The sequence below is a fragment of the Phragmites australis genome, chromosome 2 (genome assembly GCF_958298935.1).
Source record: "Phragmites australis chromosome 2, lpPhrAust1.1, whole genome shotgun sequence".
NCBI classification, from domain to species: domain Eukaryota; kingdom Viridiplantae; phylum Streptophyta; class Magnoliopsida; order Poales; family Poaceae; genus Phragmites; species Phragmites australis.
In genome coordinates this window covers 24,158,185-24,176,117 of record NC_084922.1, presented here as the reverse complement: position 1 = coordinate 24,176,117, position 17,933 = coordinate 24,158,185, and the positions used below count along the sequence as shown (strand labels likewise).

Sequence of the window (17,933 nt, the reverse complement as noted above, 5' to 3'; positions counted from 1 at the left end):
AAAAACTTTTTTAGCACAAAAATTTATCGAGAAAATATTCTGATAAATTTATTTCAACACAAACTTTCTCAATCAAATTTTTCAGCACAATTTTTTTTAAAAAAATTCAGTCCAAACTTAAAAAACCGCCCGAACCAATACGGGCCAGCCGGCCTATACACGCACACGAGCGCGCGGCCCACCCGCCGACTCGGACACGGACGACCGGCAGTGGGCCGCAACTTCCCCAGCTCGCGCGCGTGCTAATCAGTTTTCCTGTATCTGAGCTCCACGCACGGAAGGGGAAGGGGAAGGGGAAGGAGCAGGAGTGTTTCGGACGAGCAGACAGAGAGCGAGTGATTAGCAGCGAACGACATGACGTGGCATCCCGCCGAGCAGCCTCCGCCTCAAACGCTACTGGGCGAGGCCGAATTTGGTCTGCGGTGCCGCTCGCCTCTTATGGCGCTGCTGAGCCCGCGAACTCCAGCGGACAAGATCAAAGGCGAGAGATCTTCATCAATCTCGCGAGCTGCTACTAAAATGAGGGAGAAAGATCAGCGCCGGCCGGAAATCCAAACCCATATGGCGCTGCTGAGCCCCCGCATGCTGCGGCCGGGGCGTGCGGTGCCACGCGACGGCGGCGGGCGGCTTGGCGGCGGAGTCGCCGCCGTCTTCGGAGCTGGAGGCCATCCGGTGGGGCAGCGCCAAGCTGCAGGGCGCCCGCGACGAGATGGAGGACGAGGTCGTGCTCCGACCCGGCTCCCTCCTCCACGGCTTCTCCTTCGCCGCCGTCTTCGACGGACACGCCGGCTTCTCCGCCGTCCAGTTCCCCAAGCAGTCAGCAGCCCAAAGTTCTTCCTTTCACCAGAATGCACCTGCCATATTTACCGACCTTCTTGGCGTTACAGGGACGAGCTGTACAAGGAGTGCACGGCCGCGTTGGACGGCGGCGCGGTGCTCAGCACCAAGAATCTTGAGGCCATCACGGCCTCCATTCAGCGTGCCTTCGCCGCAGCGGACGCCAACCTCTCCACCTGGTTAGTCTCAGTAGTTAAGTTCGATTCGACCTTCCAATTTATCTTACTACTCTTGACACTTGCCGATTTGGTGCTACTTCTTTCAACGTGTTATGTCGCTTCTTCTTCATTCCAGGCTTGAGCAATTGGACAAGGACGACGACTCTGGCGCGACGGCCACTGCCGTGTTTCTCAGGAACGATATCCTTGTTGTCTCGCACATTGGCGACTCATGCTTGGTACCAACATTTTTATCTGCCTGTCTGGCATTGTCTTGTTGTCATGTCTAGCACTGTGAAAATATGAAACACTGAACTCTGAAATTGTTGCTTATGTTAATGTGAAACTTAATTTTCTGGTGATGATAAGGTGGTTTTGGATCTTGATTAGCTGGTGATATCACACGGTGGAAGACCTGAAGCTTTGACCAACTTCCATCGACCTTATGGGAACAACAAAACGTCCCTTGAAGAGGTCATGCGAATCAGAGCAGCAGGTGGATGGGTGTGTTTTCTCTGCCAGAGTTCTGTTCGATCTCCTAGTTTGCCCCTAGACTGCTTCCTTCATAAAGATCATTACTCTCTGTTAGTATAGGGTACTTACAAAACCCAGTCCTTGGATTCTTGCCACTCGTACACAAAAGAAGAACATGTCCATCTAAATCCTTTTCCCCACACAGACTTTGACACATTTTTCAAGTGTGGGTCAACAATGAACACAAATGTCCCCAGAAAATTATAGGACATGTATTGGGCCATTTAGTCTGTTGCCACACCTTTCGTGGTTTACGAACCATCTGCTAGAAGTGAGGCAAAATTCTGGAAAGAAATTCTGTCTATTGAAAGGCGGGTAGAGAGCTATGAAACTGGATGCACCACAGTTTTCAAGTCATGTTCTGCTACACGCATTATGATAAACAAGATAGCTATTCTTTCAATGGATACAAATTATATATTGATAGAAGTACCTTCACATTCTAAAGTTAGTACTCCCTCCGGTCACAAAAAGAAGAAGATGTTTTGGACATGGACACAGGGACAGACCCAAAGCACACTTTGACCATTGTTTTCTACGGAACTACATGTTTATGACCAAATAAAATTACGACATTATAAGGTATGATTCCCGATGAATGTGCACATGCCATTTTCATTCGGTACGTCTATATACGTATGAAAATCTTGTTGGTGAAACTTAAAATTGGTCAACTGCTCACTCTCCTAAATGTCAGTTTTCTGTGACTGGAGGAGTATCTACTGATTAGCTGGTACTACTCCAGCAAAATCGAGAACGATATGATCACTGCCATGGTTATTGTTGTCCCTTTAGGCCACATTATACATATGTTTAAAGAGAAAAAGATGGTTGGCATCAAGCAGCATAGTCTGTGCTGAATTGTTGATGTTTCGCTGTTAAGTTGTTTGAACTGTTGATGTGTCATTCTCATGTTGACTCTTGTTTTAACAAAATTTAATATTTTTCTGTAGATTGTTGATGGTCGTATATGTGGAGACATTTCTGTATCACGTGCTTTTGGGGATATAAGATTTAAGACACAACAAAATGAGTTTGTCTCTTGTACTTTCTGCTCTTTGTTCACACGTTATACTCCTTTTGCTGTGTTGTTTCTCGATAATAACTTCTTTAATCTTAAACATTCATTGATGGTTTTGTACAGGATGCTGGTAAAAGGAGTTAAAGAAGGAAGATGGACTGAAAAGTTTATCTCACAGTAAAACTCTCGATGCTCTTGATGATTATTTATAACTGGCCATCTTTTTTATTTGAAATTCATAAGCTCAGCTACATCTCTAGCATGTAATGACTAATGACCCTCAAAGTTCATATCCTGTATTTGAAGATTATTCATGGTTGGTTTCATATAACTATGTACTAGCCAGTGTTACATTGCATGTGACAATTTAAATAAATCATGTCGCATTGAAAATTATAGTAATCCTATATTTGTCAAATCACAATAGTTTGCTTGTTTGAGGAAACTGGGATTTCTTCTTAAACACGAGTTGCCTGCAGCTATCTGAAAACTAATTTATTTGCAAGTCATGTTCAATTTCTCTTTCTCTAAACCATGGCAGCCAGAGTCATTCCTTCATGGTCACCACAAATTAGATCATCAGAATGTCATGAATTCCTTTTCTGTTCTTCAAGCAAGAGAGCTGATATGTCTCTGAGCCATGAATTTTCCTCTGATTTTAATATCTGCTCAGTATCAAGTATAGATTCTATCCAACATATAGTCGTGTCTTTTTGGCGTCGTTATTTTTGGTGGTTTTGGCCACAGAATGTGATAGTTGTGTAACTTGATTTTTTTTTAAAAAAAATAATGAGATTGTTAGCTTGTTGGGATGATGGAAGAAGATGGTTTCACAATATATTGTTCCCAAGAAATGAGCATATTGAGGTCTAATAACCTTTCTATGCAGAGTACAATTTTAGGGAGATCTAATAATCTCGTTTCCTGATGTATCTCTGGTAGAGCTTGGGCCAGACGTGGAATTTGTTTTGCTAGCAACTGATGGTCTTTGGGATTACATAAAAAGGTCTGTCCAAGGAGATTTCATATTTATGTATAATCATCCCGCTTTAAAGCTTGTTCTCTTCCACCTCTTGAAAACATCATAATTCACTATTCAAATCCAGATGTTTTGACATTTAAACTGACTGTCTTTTGTAGCTCTGAAGCTGTAGCTTTTGTCAGAGATCAACTACGCCAGCATGGTGATGTCCAGGTATTCAGTTTATCTATGCTCAAAAAATAATAATCGCTATGTTCCTTTTTGCTAGTCATTTTGTATGTTTGCTTATTGCTCATTTGGTTTGTGTAGCTGGCCTGTGAGGCACTTGTTCAGAAAGCTCTAGTATTGATGTCTGCCACCACCATCTTTTCTGTTGACCTTTCTTTTCTCCTGAAGCTAACTTAAGTGCAACTTGGTCTAGAATCGAAAATGCGGTTTTAATTTCTTCCTTTTATTCTCTATTGCAGGATCAACGGTCACAAGACAATATCAGCATAGTCATAGCTGACTTGGGGTACATGTTTTTAAAACTTTTAATTGTTAGTTTGGTCACTTCAATCCATGCTTCGGTGATTGATTAATCTACCTGCTCATATCATAGAAATCCTTAATCTGGGTGCTGATAGTTCCCCTTTTAGATGTCTGCTCGCTCTAATTGTTCCAACACATTATTAGATGATGGAGATTTTGTTCAGTCCTTTCCCTCTTGTGACCGAGTTTTATAGTTTGAAAAATCCAGCCCTTGTTGTGCATCTCTTTGTTAAACATCCTTTAAAAAGTTTGCTTATAATTCCTACAAATTATTTCCAGGAGGACAAACTGGAAGGCATTGCCCGCTGAAAGGCCAAACTTGTTCTTGGAACTAAGTCAAGCAGTTGCGACTGTAGGGGTTGTCTCAATAGGAATTTGGTTTTCGTCGTTTCTTACGTTACAGTAGGTCTAGTTATGTTCATATGTGTATATCACTTACGGAGTTATGGTGTTACATCTTCCGCTGCTAGCTGCAAATATATGTATATTCTTATAGGGTAATTAATAGGGTAATCTGTTGAATAGTGTGTGAAGTACTGAAGATCGTGTAGTTCAGCTCCTGCTTGTGACAGCTGAGTGACTTCAAGTGCAATGTGGAGGAAGACCTCCTTTCTTTTGTGATACTGAGAAATCAAAAACTGAAAACTCGAGAAACATTTCGTGGCGTTGCAGAATTACCAGTTCGATAATGTCATTGTCATTCTGCCCTTTCCCCAGATTTGTTGCCACGAAATGACCTTTTATAATTAGCAGTTGCATTTTTACCAGTGAGTTAGAGACGGTTGCTTCGTTGCTGTACTTTGCCATACGAATAAATCTAGTCAAATTTGGTGAAATTTGCTCACCGTTCGGTTTGATATCAATATTGTTTTGGTAAAACAACCATCCTATCTCACCACTTACGGCCTGTTTGGAAGGGGTGTTTTGGGATCCAAATCTTCTTAGGATTTAGTATAAACTTGAACTAAATTCTAAAAATTCTAGAGTGATCCTCCTCTTCCAAACAAGCCGTTAGATGATTTTCTAGGCCGAAGTTGGAAAGAAAAAAAAAACCTAGGCCACCAATCTGGTGGCCCTGATTAGGCATGCAAAAGCTTGGTTTGTGTGAGCTACTTTTCTGGGCAAACTAAACAGCTCCCAAGTAAACGAAGATGATCTCGAGCATGACGTCCGGTGACTAGAAAGCCTAAACTAAAGGCAACACAACTCCTTTAAGAACGAATCCAGCAACAGATATTTAAGAGACAATAAAGATTGGTGATTGAGGAAGGGTCAAACAAATGCTGCAAGAGCTAGTAATCAAATTGAATTCCAATTATGATAGTGGGAATCGGTCAGGAAAGTTAGAGCATTGCATCAAACATAATGTATATGGAGTGTGACGTCTTGTTGGCCGCAGAGGCTAGGAGTTGTACTTTTATTATATATAAAAGAACTTTTTTTTTTTTGGCAAGGACGAAGTTTAAGACACCTGATGATAATCAGAAAGGTGCAAACTAGAACAGAAGGATTCCCTAATAGGATTTTCATATTGTTCATCATAGACAAATGTTCACTGTTTCTAAGGTTAACCTGGAAAGGAAGAGAGAAAAATGGAATGGAACTTGGAAAGAAATATATGCGTTGTCAAGAAAAGAATCTATCAAGCACTTGCTTTTCCTTAGAGATATGTTCCTATGCGCTTGCAGGTTTTTTTTTTAAGATTAGACGTACAGTTGCGCAGTTACATGCGGGGAGGGGGGGGGGGGGAATCAATTGTGCATACCGGAAATGCTCAAGGTTGGAAAATGGACAGTGGCAGCAAACTAGGTAGCTACCCAGGTCAACTCTTATATTCTCTCCGGTCATAAATACTCATCACTTTTGATTTTTTACAGTCTTTGTTGTACAATTTTATCATTGTTATCTATTAGAATAGTGTTATAATAGCTAATAAAAATATAATAGCATGAAAGTATTTTTCAAAACAAATCTATACATATGATTTTTATATTTTCAAACTAAATATTTTGAAAGCTAATGCGGTCAAAGTTTTAAAAATTTGATTGGATCTTAATCAAAACGACAAATATTTATGACCAGAGGAGTACCTGCTAATTAGTTTTGTAAACTAATCAATATATTCAAGGGTACACATATACATATATGTGCAGTTATTCTTCTCAAGACCTCGTTTGGAACATGGGAAGAATATTTCCCTGCTCATGTGGGAACTGAACCATTTCCTCTAAAATTGCCGTAGAATTCCAAACAATCTCTTGCATCACTCTCGTTACACATCTCCATCTACCTAGGGGTCCAGGAACAATATGTTGCAGCAATAATGGAGCCGAGGAGGAGGAGAGAAAGGTCAACCGGGTCCATGCCCACCTGCCGGTCGTCGCACCATCAACCTCCCATGTCGAGTTAGGTAAATAATCGAGGTCTTCTTAGTATACATATTCTGAACATCGGGCGTATTAGGTACTGCAGATTCAGTTTCATAATATCCAGAGTTGTTAAGTATGTATATGGTATACCCCATCCGTATATGGTATACTTATTATATGTATATACCCTATAATTAGATATTTGATAGTAGCCCCTAGCTCTACTCAGTAGGGAGGATTTCTGCAAGCGTCTACTCGAGTACCGCCAAGTCCAAGCCTGATCGAGTAAGGTAGACCGAACTCGTACTCGAAAAAATCGAATAAGAGAAGGCTATGTTCCAAGTATCAAGTGGAAACACTTTTGAGTCGAGTGCTCTGTTGTTATCCGCACTCGAGACTCAATAAGAGCTAGTGATATTGACTTCTCAATATCCATCTCTAAGTAGAGTTAAAAAAAGATGTATTAAATGCAATCAAACGGGCATGTAGAGATTTGCATGCTGCCATCATCTCGTTTTTCACGCCGATTGAAGTGCCACAATTTTTATTCAAAGTGGAAACAATTTTCGAGTCTCATCTTGAGTCAAGACCTATTTAATTATCTGAGGGGAGAACTTCACCATCATTGTCTTAGCTTCGTTGCCTCCTCTACAGTCTCCTTCGAATTCATCCACCATTATTCGCATTCTACTCAAAGACTTCATCTTTTACTTTGGACCTTATGGCGAAAACTCCCGATTGGGCGACTTTGCCTTTTGGGGTGCTCAACACTATCTCCAACAAACTGTAGTATCTACAAGATTTCGCCTTCTTCCGTTGTACTTGCACCTCATGGCGTGGGGTGCATAGGGCGGTGGAATTTGCTCCTTGGATCCTGAAGGGACCATTCATGTACGAAGATGGCTTGGTGGAGGTCCATCGCCTAGGAAGTGAAGTAGTTTTTGACCTTCATTTTCGAGGTTTAGTCACGGACAGCTGGGAGATAATTGGGGCCTCAAACAGGCTCTTCATCGTCATCGAGCGAGGGCATCAGATCAAAGGTATGGTAATTAACGTGGTAACCAGATGGTTCTGTAATCTCCTATCGCTTTCCTATGATGCGTTCTGAGTGAACTTGGAGGGATTCGCAGTGCGAAAGGATGGAAATTTATTCATCATCATTGTTCCGAGGATGTCGTGCTTCCATCTTCAAATGACGAAGGGAGTGCATGTTTATTTTATCAATGGACCACCATGGTGGTCTTAGATCTCTAGTGGTAAGTTTTGGTGGCGTATTTTGGATTTTCTGGATCGAGTGGCCTCGGGATATCCATCGGGGGCTGTGGCGACATTGGAATAATCGATGTCTGAGTTTGAGATCCAGCAACCTGGCTTGAATGGTTCTCGATTGCTCATGGTCGAGTCTTGCGCATTTTTCCTGAAGTTGGCAAACAAATTGATGATCTAGCCGAGCACAATGCATTGACGTCGATTTCCCTCCATGCATTCAGTGATGACATTTGGGAGTCATTAGAATGGGAGGATGTTCCTTGGGTGAAAAAACATCAATTATGCTACGTATGACCTCTGAAGTCGTACCATCAGTATCCAGAGTTACCAACCCTGGTCGAATTCTTAGTTTCCGCTGAGTGAACTCAGCTTACCATCGGGACGATTATGATGTGCTTGGAGTTTCCTATCATGACAAGGTTTCTAAGACCATAAAATTCCTTGAAGGAAATTTCAAGTAGCATTCTTGTAAATGGATATCATTGAAGCTTTCTCCTTAGTCAAGTAGTAGGCTTTTGTATGCTTTTGTTTGGTAGTTGAAATGAAACGTTGCTAATATTTTGTCTATCTATCATGCTATTGTCGCTATTTCCTTATTGATGAAATAGAGTTAGCATGAGTAGATGCAATCTTGATTCGTAGGCGTGCAGACCACCTTTAAGACTTATTGATCGAATATTTATTGATATCTAAAAACTCAACTAGACAAACAATTAGAAATATTGACCCTCGAGTAACCACTCGAGACAACCATAAGAATAAGGAAAAGACTTAGTGTAAAACTAGAAACAGAAAACATAATGGCCTTTTGCAAACTTTCACTGACTTACGCACTTGACCAGCGTATGGACATGAACTCGACTGAGAACACACATAGGATCAACTAGAACTTCACAACCTTTTATAGCTGTTAGGCGTGAGATGTCTGACAATCTCTTGTGTCGTTATGCTTTATTAGGTGTAGTTATCCATCATCAACCTAACATATACGTCTGCTGGCTCTTATCCAAAGCAATCGATGTAAAGCCAGATAAACTTTTGCAAAATACATATACAAAATTTATGAAAAATATGGTATTATTATGTAGCATCTGACTCTATGGTCAAGGAGAAGATTACTCGATCTAAGAGTAGAAAGGAACATACCTATGTTATTGAAAGTGTATGGTGTTATAGCCCTCGACTATCTACTTGATGATTGGATCGAGTAAAGAGTAAAGCTGTAGCATCAAAAGTATACGATATAGCTCATGACTATCTATTTGATGTGATAATCAAGGAAAATAGTAGAGCATATGCACCAAAATATACTTGACGTGGCCCTTGTCCCATCGCTCCATGACATAATTGAAAATGCATTTAGGCCCCCTATGTGGGTTTTAGCTAATTGATGACAAACAATTAAGGGACTAACGTGTTTATTGAGGTTATGAATAGGTTTTAGTCCCGATGGAGAAGTTAAATGACGATGACATCAATCAAAAGAAAAGAGAAGCGGCATGTAGTTACTCAATAGGTTTTAATTTGCTTCATTTTTGAATTTGAGTTTAGGAATGCCGCTCTATCAAGAGGGACGCGTATTGATAGTTCTGATGGTGTCTTAGTGCTCATGATATCCTTTTACAACCAAAAAATTGAGAGACACAATAATCCGCGGACACGGGAAACTTCTGTTTTGTCTGAACCCAGAGTCTCCGAGTTGGACTGGATACTCTAAATTCTGGACAGCAACTCGGAGTCTCTGGGTAGAGCTTTGAGCCGGGCTCTTGGGATAGGTTTAATGTTTTAACCCGGAGTTTCCGGGATGGCCCGGATACTCCGGATGACCGGAGTCTCCGGACTTTACTCCGGTAGAGAGTCTCGGTTAGAGCCTAAGAGTTTAACCTGAAGTCTCTGGGTTGACCCGGATACTCCGGGTTCTGTGTTCATCCGGATCTCCATGTTGGGTTCCAGACAGGCTTGTGGCTATGCGTTGTGTGCCAACCCGGAGTCTCCGGATTGACCCGGATACTTCGGGTCAATTCAAAAAGCACAATAATGGCTAATTTTTTAGGGGAGGGTATAAATACCTCCCCGCCCCTCCTTCATTTGTTGCTGAACAACTCGTTGACAAACTCATTTATAGACATTCAATAGCCCTCCTAACTCCTGTAAAGCCTTAAATCTTTGAAGATTTAGAGAGTAGGGTTGGGAGAGTGAGACTAAAGAGCTAGTGAGTTTAAATCCAATCTTGAGCACTTGAGTTCATCGCCAAGCCGTCGATCTGCATTCTTTACTCTTAGAGCCTTGAGCTCCTAGATGGTTAGGTGTCGTTCGGAGAGCACCCAAGCTTGTGGAGTGCCCTGAGAAGTTTGTATTACCCCAACAATTTGAGTAAGCAACCCTAGCTTCATCTTGGTAGTTGCTTGGGTGAGGAAAGAGTGGAAAGAGACTCAGCTCTTTGTGAGCTCCTCAACGAGACGGAGACACTTCTTTGTGGAGTGGCTGAACTTTGGGATACAAATTCTTGTTTCCTTTACTTTTTGCACACTTTCTTGTTCTAGTTGAGTTAGGGCGATTTGCCCCGATATACTTGCTTGTGAGTGTTTAGTTGCAGGTAGTTGATCAATAGGTCTTTAGACATCTATTAGAACCTATGGTAACTCATAGACTAAATTAGGTTTGCTTAAAAGTTCTTAGTTTTTTGATTTCCTGATCAGGCCGGACTATCCGGGTTCACTCGGAGTATCCGAGTCTGTATAACCTGGAGTCTCTAGATTTACCCAGAGTATCCGGACGTTGTTATCCACTGCGAAGTTCTAAATTTCAGGAAACGCTTATTTACCGCCCCCCCCCCTAGACGACATCTCATACATTCAATAATTCGAGTAGAAAGTGGGGCATAAGCACTGACGTTATACGATGTAGCTTTCGGCTCTCAGGTTGTTATGATAACTAAAAAACAGAAAGTGAGGCAAGAAACACCAAAAAAATATGGTGTAGCCCTTGACTCTCCACTCGATAGTTGGATCGAGTGGAGAGTATAGCATAAGCATCGACTTCCATTTCTCGACCCTGTACTCGATGACTCTAGCCCCAGAGCGGGTGGTTGATCATGTTATGGTCATCGGGTGTATTCGAACAGTCGGGTAGATGAGCAATAAAAGCTCACTCCCGTTCGTGCTTGTTTTCATTGCAACATTTGATTTGACATGCAATAATGACCGTGCGCCCCTCTTTGCAGAGATTGGACAAATCACAACATCTCAGTGGCACCTCGACTTCCGCCAGATGTGCCACACGACCGATGCGGCCTCACTCTCATGCCCAGCGGTACCGGATCATGACAGCTCAGCGTGTACAGTGCGACCCATTTCCATAACTATAAATAAAGAGAAAACCAAGGTCGTTGGTCTTTCACCCTGTTTCCTTCCTTTCTCTCCACACACCTAGTAGAACTTGTCGAGCTTGAAGTCATGACCTCCACTCCTCTATCGCCTCCCAAGTCCGGTCCAGAAAGTGAAGAGATAGGATTTCTCACCTCAAAGCCCCTCGTCATGGTTCCTTTGGGAGTCATCATCATTTCTTCTGACTAGGAGGAAACGATCGAAAAGCCTAAGAGGAGAAAGAATAGAATGTTCATCAGAGGTCACCGACCCTTCACCCATCACCTCTGGCATTTCCTTGACGTCGATGCTACGGAACAAGCGACACAGGAGTCGGCAACAAGAGCTGGACAGGAGGGATATGAAGATGGTGGTGATCTTGATGAGGTCATCGACCAAGTTACCAACAAGGTCTTCGGTGATGGAGCCGTCGAACCTTCAGTGTTAGAGAAAGTGAGGTCTTCTTCTCCGTCAACAACTGCCAGATCGCCTTTGTGCCCTATGGAGGGCCACTTGACATCATCAGTGCCAGTCAGCAGCTCCATCAGGGTCTTTGCCTCGACCACTCTCCCTGGCCCTTACGCTAACTAGCGTTCGGTCCCCAGCACGATCAGCTGTTGTCCGAGGGATGAGTATAGAAGGTTCCTCGAATCGTCCAAAGGGGAGTAGGACCTGCACTATTTGCAAGAGCTAAGTGAATACTTCATGTCAACTTTGCACTAGCCATGAAGGTTAGACGAAAAGTAAAAAGTATGTAATCGAGTAGTTAATCGAATTAAATGTAATTGACTTACCTGTAATTTATGTTTTCTATAAATGAAACTTTCAGAGTTGGTCGCTATTCCATGAGTGCTCGAGTATCTCACCGTTTGGAGTAGATAGCTGCATCGATCTACGTCGGGTAACTTCGACCATCATATAGGGTCCTTACCATTTAGGTGATAACTTATGCCACCTAGCCTATTTTTGCACCTTTCGTAGAATAAGATCCCCAGCAGTGTGTTTCTTGGGCTGAATCTTTTTACTATGATACCTACGCAACACTTGTCTATACTTAGCCGCTCGAATATATGCTTGATCATGATACTCCTCAAGTAAATTGATGTCATCCACTCTTAACTATTCTTTCCCTTCCTCCAAGTAATTTTCCACTCACAGTGATCTGAACTGCAACTCAATTGGGAGTACTTCCTCTGCTCCATAAACTAAGAACAGATTTTCACCGGTGACCCTATTAGTCGAAGTACGAACGACCCATAGTACCGAGGTAAGTTCTTTCACCCAGCGTTTTGAGTAAGCCTTTAGCTTATCAAAGACCCAAGTTTTGATGCCAAATTCTTTACAGAATGCAGTGAAGGTCCCACTTCTAAACTGGCTATCGTTATTTGTAATTATACGATGCAGAATACCGAATTGAGTAATTATACTCCTCATAAACTTCTTAGCCGCTTTTGCGATTATCTTTTCCATGGGTTTGGTCTCAATCCACTTAGTGAACGTGTCGATAGCCACAAATATAAACTTATAACCACCTTAGGCCCTTGAGAACGATCACAGGATATCCAAGCCCCAAACAGAGAAAGACCAAGAAAGAGGAATTATTTGTAGAGCTTGGGCAAGTCGAGTGGTCTGCCTTCCAAAAAATTGGCAGTTCTCGTACTTTTTTACCAGCTTGAAAGCATCCGAAAAGGAAGTCAACTAATAGGATCCTTGGTGAAAAGCTTTTTTGACCAAAGTGTAGTCAAACGTATGTGTACCATACATGCATCTATGGATATCGAGCAACATTTTATTGCCCTTTTACTACGTGATGCATTTCATCAAGATTCTGTTACCCCCCTTTTAGTAGAGCTTGTCGTTTACCAAAGCGTAGAGCCTAGACTTACGAGAAATTTGCTCTGCAGACGCATCATCATCAGGGATGTCTTGACCTTTGAGATAGGCTTGGTACGGAGTCATCTAAGTCAGTTCGCTTTCGGGTAGTGCAGCATCCGTGTCTATAGGTTCTGCCTCACTGACTGGACTAGACTGTTGGTCTAGTTAGGCAGTATTCATTCGCCAAACGATCACGACAGATGGTTTGAGGAGTTTCTCAATGAAGACTCCTATGGGTACCGGAGCTCGGGAAGGAGCGAGTCTAGCAAAAGTTCATCCGCACCGGAGTTGTCACTCCTCCTAATGTGCATTACTTCTAAGCCTTTGAACTTCTGCTCGAGCTTTCGCACCTCAATCAGGTAAGCTGCCATGTTATCGTCCGAGAACTGGTTCTCCTTTTATAATTGGTTTACGACTAGCTGTGAGTCCTCTTTCACGAGAAATCTCCTGATTCCAAGTGACTCATCTATATGGAGCCCGGTTACTAGTCCCTCGTATTCTGCTACATTATTGAAAGCTTTAAAATTAAATTGAACAACCTACATGAGTTTGTTGCCCATTGAAGATTTAAGTATAATACCAGACCCTGAGCCTTGAAGTGTGAGTGATCCATCGAAGAAGAGCGTCCAGTGATCTTCTATCACACCTGGCTTTGTTTCTTCAATGCTTGTTCATTCGGCATGAATGTCACTAGTACTCCCAACTTCACACGTGTGTGGCACATATCCGACGTCAAACTCATTGAGCTCGACCACCCATTATGCAATTTGTCCAGTAGCTTCTCTATTGTGTATGACATTCTTCAGCGAATACATCATCACGACGATGATCTTCTGTGCTTGAAAATAGTATTGTAGCTTCCGGGAAGGCATCAAGATTGCATATATCAACTCCTGCACTTGTGGGTATCGTACCTTAGCATCGTGTGGTACTTTGCTCACATAGTAAACAGGTTTCTAGACCTTGGCCTTTCTCTCGGGGCTTTCCTGTTCAACCACCAGGATCGTGCTTACAACTTGTGGGGTAGCTGCAATATACAAAAAGTAATCTTCTTTTTCGTTAGGCGGTGTAGAATTAATGAAGACAATAAATAAATTTTCAAATCCTAGAATGTGCACTCCGCTTCTTTCATCCACTCAAACTAGTCGTGTTTCTTCAATAGCTTGAAGAAAGGCATCCCTCGCTTGCTCTTCTTAGAGATGAATCGACTAAGAGCTGCAATGCATTCTGTTAATTTTGAACTTCTTTCAGTGTTTGAGGCGACCGCATCTGGTCAAGAGCTTCAATTTTGCTAGGATTAGCCTCAATACCTCGACTTGACACCAGAAACTCGAGAAGCTTGCTGGACGGAATGCTGAACGTGCATTTTTTGGGATTAAGCATCATATGATACTTCCTGAGACTGTTGAATGTTTCCTTGAGATCGACAATCAATGCATCTTTGGCTCTGGACTTGACTATAAAATCATCGACATACGCTTCTACATTGCGCCCAATTTGGGGTTGCAAACAGTTCTAAATAGGCATCTCTACATAGCAGAATACACTGAAAGGAGTGGTAAAAGTGGTTTCCTCCTTATCCTCTATCACATGCTAATTTGATGATACCTCAAATAAACATCTAGAAAACATAGTAATGTACAACCTGTCATGGAGTTGACGACTGGTCGATGTGAGGAAGAGAGAAAGGATCTTTGGGACAGGCTTTATTGAGGTTGGTGAAGTTGACACACATTCTCCATTTGCCATTGGCTTTCTTGACGAGGACGGGATTCGTGAGCCATGTAGGATGATGAACCTCTCGAATAAAGACTGTCTTTAGGAGTTTGACGACCTCCTCCTAGATGGCTTGCTTCCTATACTTTGCAAATCGTCGCCGCTTCTGTATCATGGGTTTAGAGTCAGGCTTAACAGCTAGTCGTTGTTCAATCACCTGCCTAGGGATTTCAGGCATATCAAACGGTCGCCACGCAAACATGTCTTGGTTTGATTAGAGAAAAGTGATGAGCTCGAGTTCCTAATTAGGGTCAAGGTTAACCCCAACCTTAACCATCTTGGTTGGTTCAAACAGGTCGAGAGGTATTGCCTTGACACCACCATCTACCCTTTTTTTATCGGTGTCATCGCTAGTCTCACCCTTGATGGCATCATTGGACTTGAAAGTATTAGCAAGACTTACAAGCTTGGAGTCCTTGATCTTAACGGTGGCTTGATACTTCTAACGCTTGAAATTCACGCCCTTAGAAGTGGTTGCTGCTCAACTGAGATGTTCGACCATGTCCAGACTTTGCTTGTCGCATTTGACTGCTGCACGCTGATCTCCCCTGATAGTTATGATCCCTTTGGGACCCAGGATCTTGAGCATCTGGTACGTATAGTGCACCACAGCCATAAACTTACCTAGCATTGGGCGACCCAGGATCATGTTGTACGCCATCTCAAAGTCCACGATATCGAAGGTAAGCTTCTCTATATGAAAGTTGTCTGGCATGACAAATGTAACCGGCAACTCGATTTGGCCTAGGGGTATGGTCGATGAGTTAGGGATTATGCCATGGAAAGGCTCAACTCCCGCCTTAAGCTCCAACCTCTGAACCCCCATCTTGCCTAGGGTCTTAGCGAAGATGAGGTTAAGCGAACTACCCCTGTTGACCAAGGTTCAGGAAAATTTGATGTTGAGGATAGTCGGCTGGACCACGACTAGGTATCAACCATGGTGTGTAACTATAGCTGGATGATCAACTTGATTAAAAGTGATCGGAACCTTCGGCCACTTGAGGTATCGAGTAGGCCCAGTTAGAACCAAATTGACTTCTTATTCGACCATCTTGTACTACCTCTTAGATCCATACATGCCGGATCCTCCGAAGATGTGTGCTAGACTTCGGTCGACCTCGTGGAATTCGGGCTCATCACCGTTAACGTTCGGCTTGGCCTGTTTGTTGTTATGCTTAGCAACAACGGCCTTAAGCTTTTCATTAACCTTCTTTTTGATGACACGGCATTCGTTGAAGTCATGTTGACTGGTCCAGTGAATAGGACACCACTTACCTCTACCTCGACCCAGGCCTTTGTTGTCCCTAGTGTTACATGACTTACTCCTGTCGACCGTGGCTATGGTCCTATCTAGACCCTTGCACTTGTCGTCAGGTCTGTTCTCCCCCCCCCCCTGCCCCATTCTGTGAGGACTCAAGCTTGTCCTTGCCAGATTGAGGATTCTTAGCATGTATGTGGGCTTCCGCTCGCTTTGCACACTTATCAGCCAACTCAAAAAGCTCTTTGACCATGTGGATCTTTCGAGTAGCCATCTTCTCGAGTAGATCCGTGTTCCAGATACCTCGCTTGAAGGCGATGATGACTGACTCGTCAGAGATGTTCAAGATTGTATTACGCCTATTGCTGAACCGGAAAATAAAATCTTGAAGTGACTCATCCTCACCCTGGTTCAGCTAATGGAGATCGTTCTCTGTTCCTAGACGTTCGAATGTGCCTTGGAAGTTGGATATAAACTGAGCCTCCAACTTGGCCCACAATCAGATCGAGTTAGGAGGTAGTTTCAACAACCAGGATATGACAGGTCCATTGAGCACGGTCAGCGGATAATTGGCCATTATATTATTGTCATCGCTCGCTGCTCAAATAACCATGGTATAGATCTGTAACTACTCGTTGGAGTTGATCTTCCTGTCATACTTCTGAATCGCGCCCGCATTGAACTTTTCAGGCCACTATATCGACCGAAGCGCATGTACGAAAGCTTCGCAGCCTCCATCAAATTCTTCAATATGAGGTGGGGGGGGGGACTATCACGCATGTTGCTCCAAGCAAGGGAGTTACGCCAACCATCTAATCCTGGAGATCTACAGTCGTAATAACAATAGTTGTCCTCATGGTATTCCTTATGGCAGTTGTCTATCACTGTATGTAGATCAAGCTGATAGTGAGGAATATGATTCCTCAGGTCTTCCTTGTTCCTGCACCTATGGGTAGGACAATTTCAGTTTGGCACGCAAAGCGGTGCTCGAGCTCAATCACCCGAGCTTCCCGCCTGGGATCCCTCTACCTAAGGATGCTCGTGTCTGTGACTCCTCGAGCTAGCACCTTACTGACTGAGGCACCTAGAGTTGCTAGGATTGTTCGTTCGAGCAGCTTGGATCTAAGCTGCATCGAGTAGGGTCCTGGCCTGATTAACCATAGGGGTTAAGGGATTCATTGGATCCAACTCTGGAAGGGATCTTAGATCAGATGGCTCCTTGGATATTAGCATCGGTAGTGCTAAAAACATCACCATCTAGACTTGGTTTTGGTCGAGACGATGCTGCTCTATAGTTGCTATCCTGAGGGAGCTAGCGGTGGAGGTGTGCCCATCGGAAGTCGTCATTGAAGACCATGAGGTACCTGGCCTCACGTGGTTTGTCGATGGAGAGTTGTGTAGGGACACGTAAAGCTCTAGCTGCATATGTCTCTGGCGGTATTTTGCCGACAACACCGGTACCATGAGCGGCGGTTACAGTTGCTGGATCCTCGGGAATTTCTATGCCATTGTTTACCACGACGTTTGGATCTACCACCAGTCAGCAGGTGGGATATCAGCTCTTGTGGCTATGAACACGAATCGATCTGTTCGGCTACTCTGGCTGGCGGTGGAGTCATCATTGTCACCCTCGTCGCTGTCGATGTCCATACATTGGAGAACATTAGGTTCCTTAGGATCCCACTCGAGATATCCCACCTTACCGTATGCATCCAATTGCCTGGACTCGATAATACCGGTGAGGATTAGTTCACCTTGATGGTCCCATCGGAAGATCATAGTTTCGAATGCGATCTTCGATCTGGCTAAGGGCGATTCAAGGGTGATCGTTGTTGACCCAAAGTGGTTGTTGAAGCCGACGTCGGAGAATACGGTGCCGATGTGCACTCGAGACATAGTTGATCATGAAAACAGAAGACCCCTACCTGACGCACCAACTGTCGTGGATTTGTTCCTGA

At 43.2% G+C, this 17,933-nt stretch overlaps 1 pseudogene; it reads left to right on the top strand.

Annotated features, from left to right (window-relative positions):
- Window positions 1–282: 282 nt before the first annotated feature.
- LOC133904162 (probable protein phosphatase 2C 5) lies at window positions 283–4,738 on the top strand (annotated as a pseudogene).
- Window positions 4,739–17,933: the final 13,195 nt, after the last annotated feature.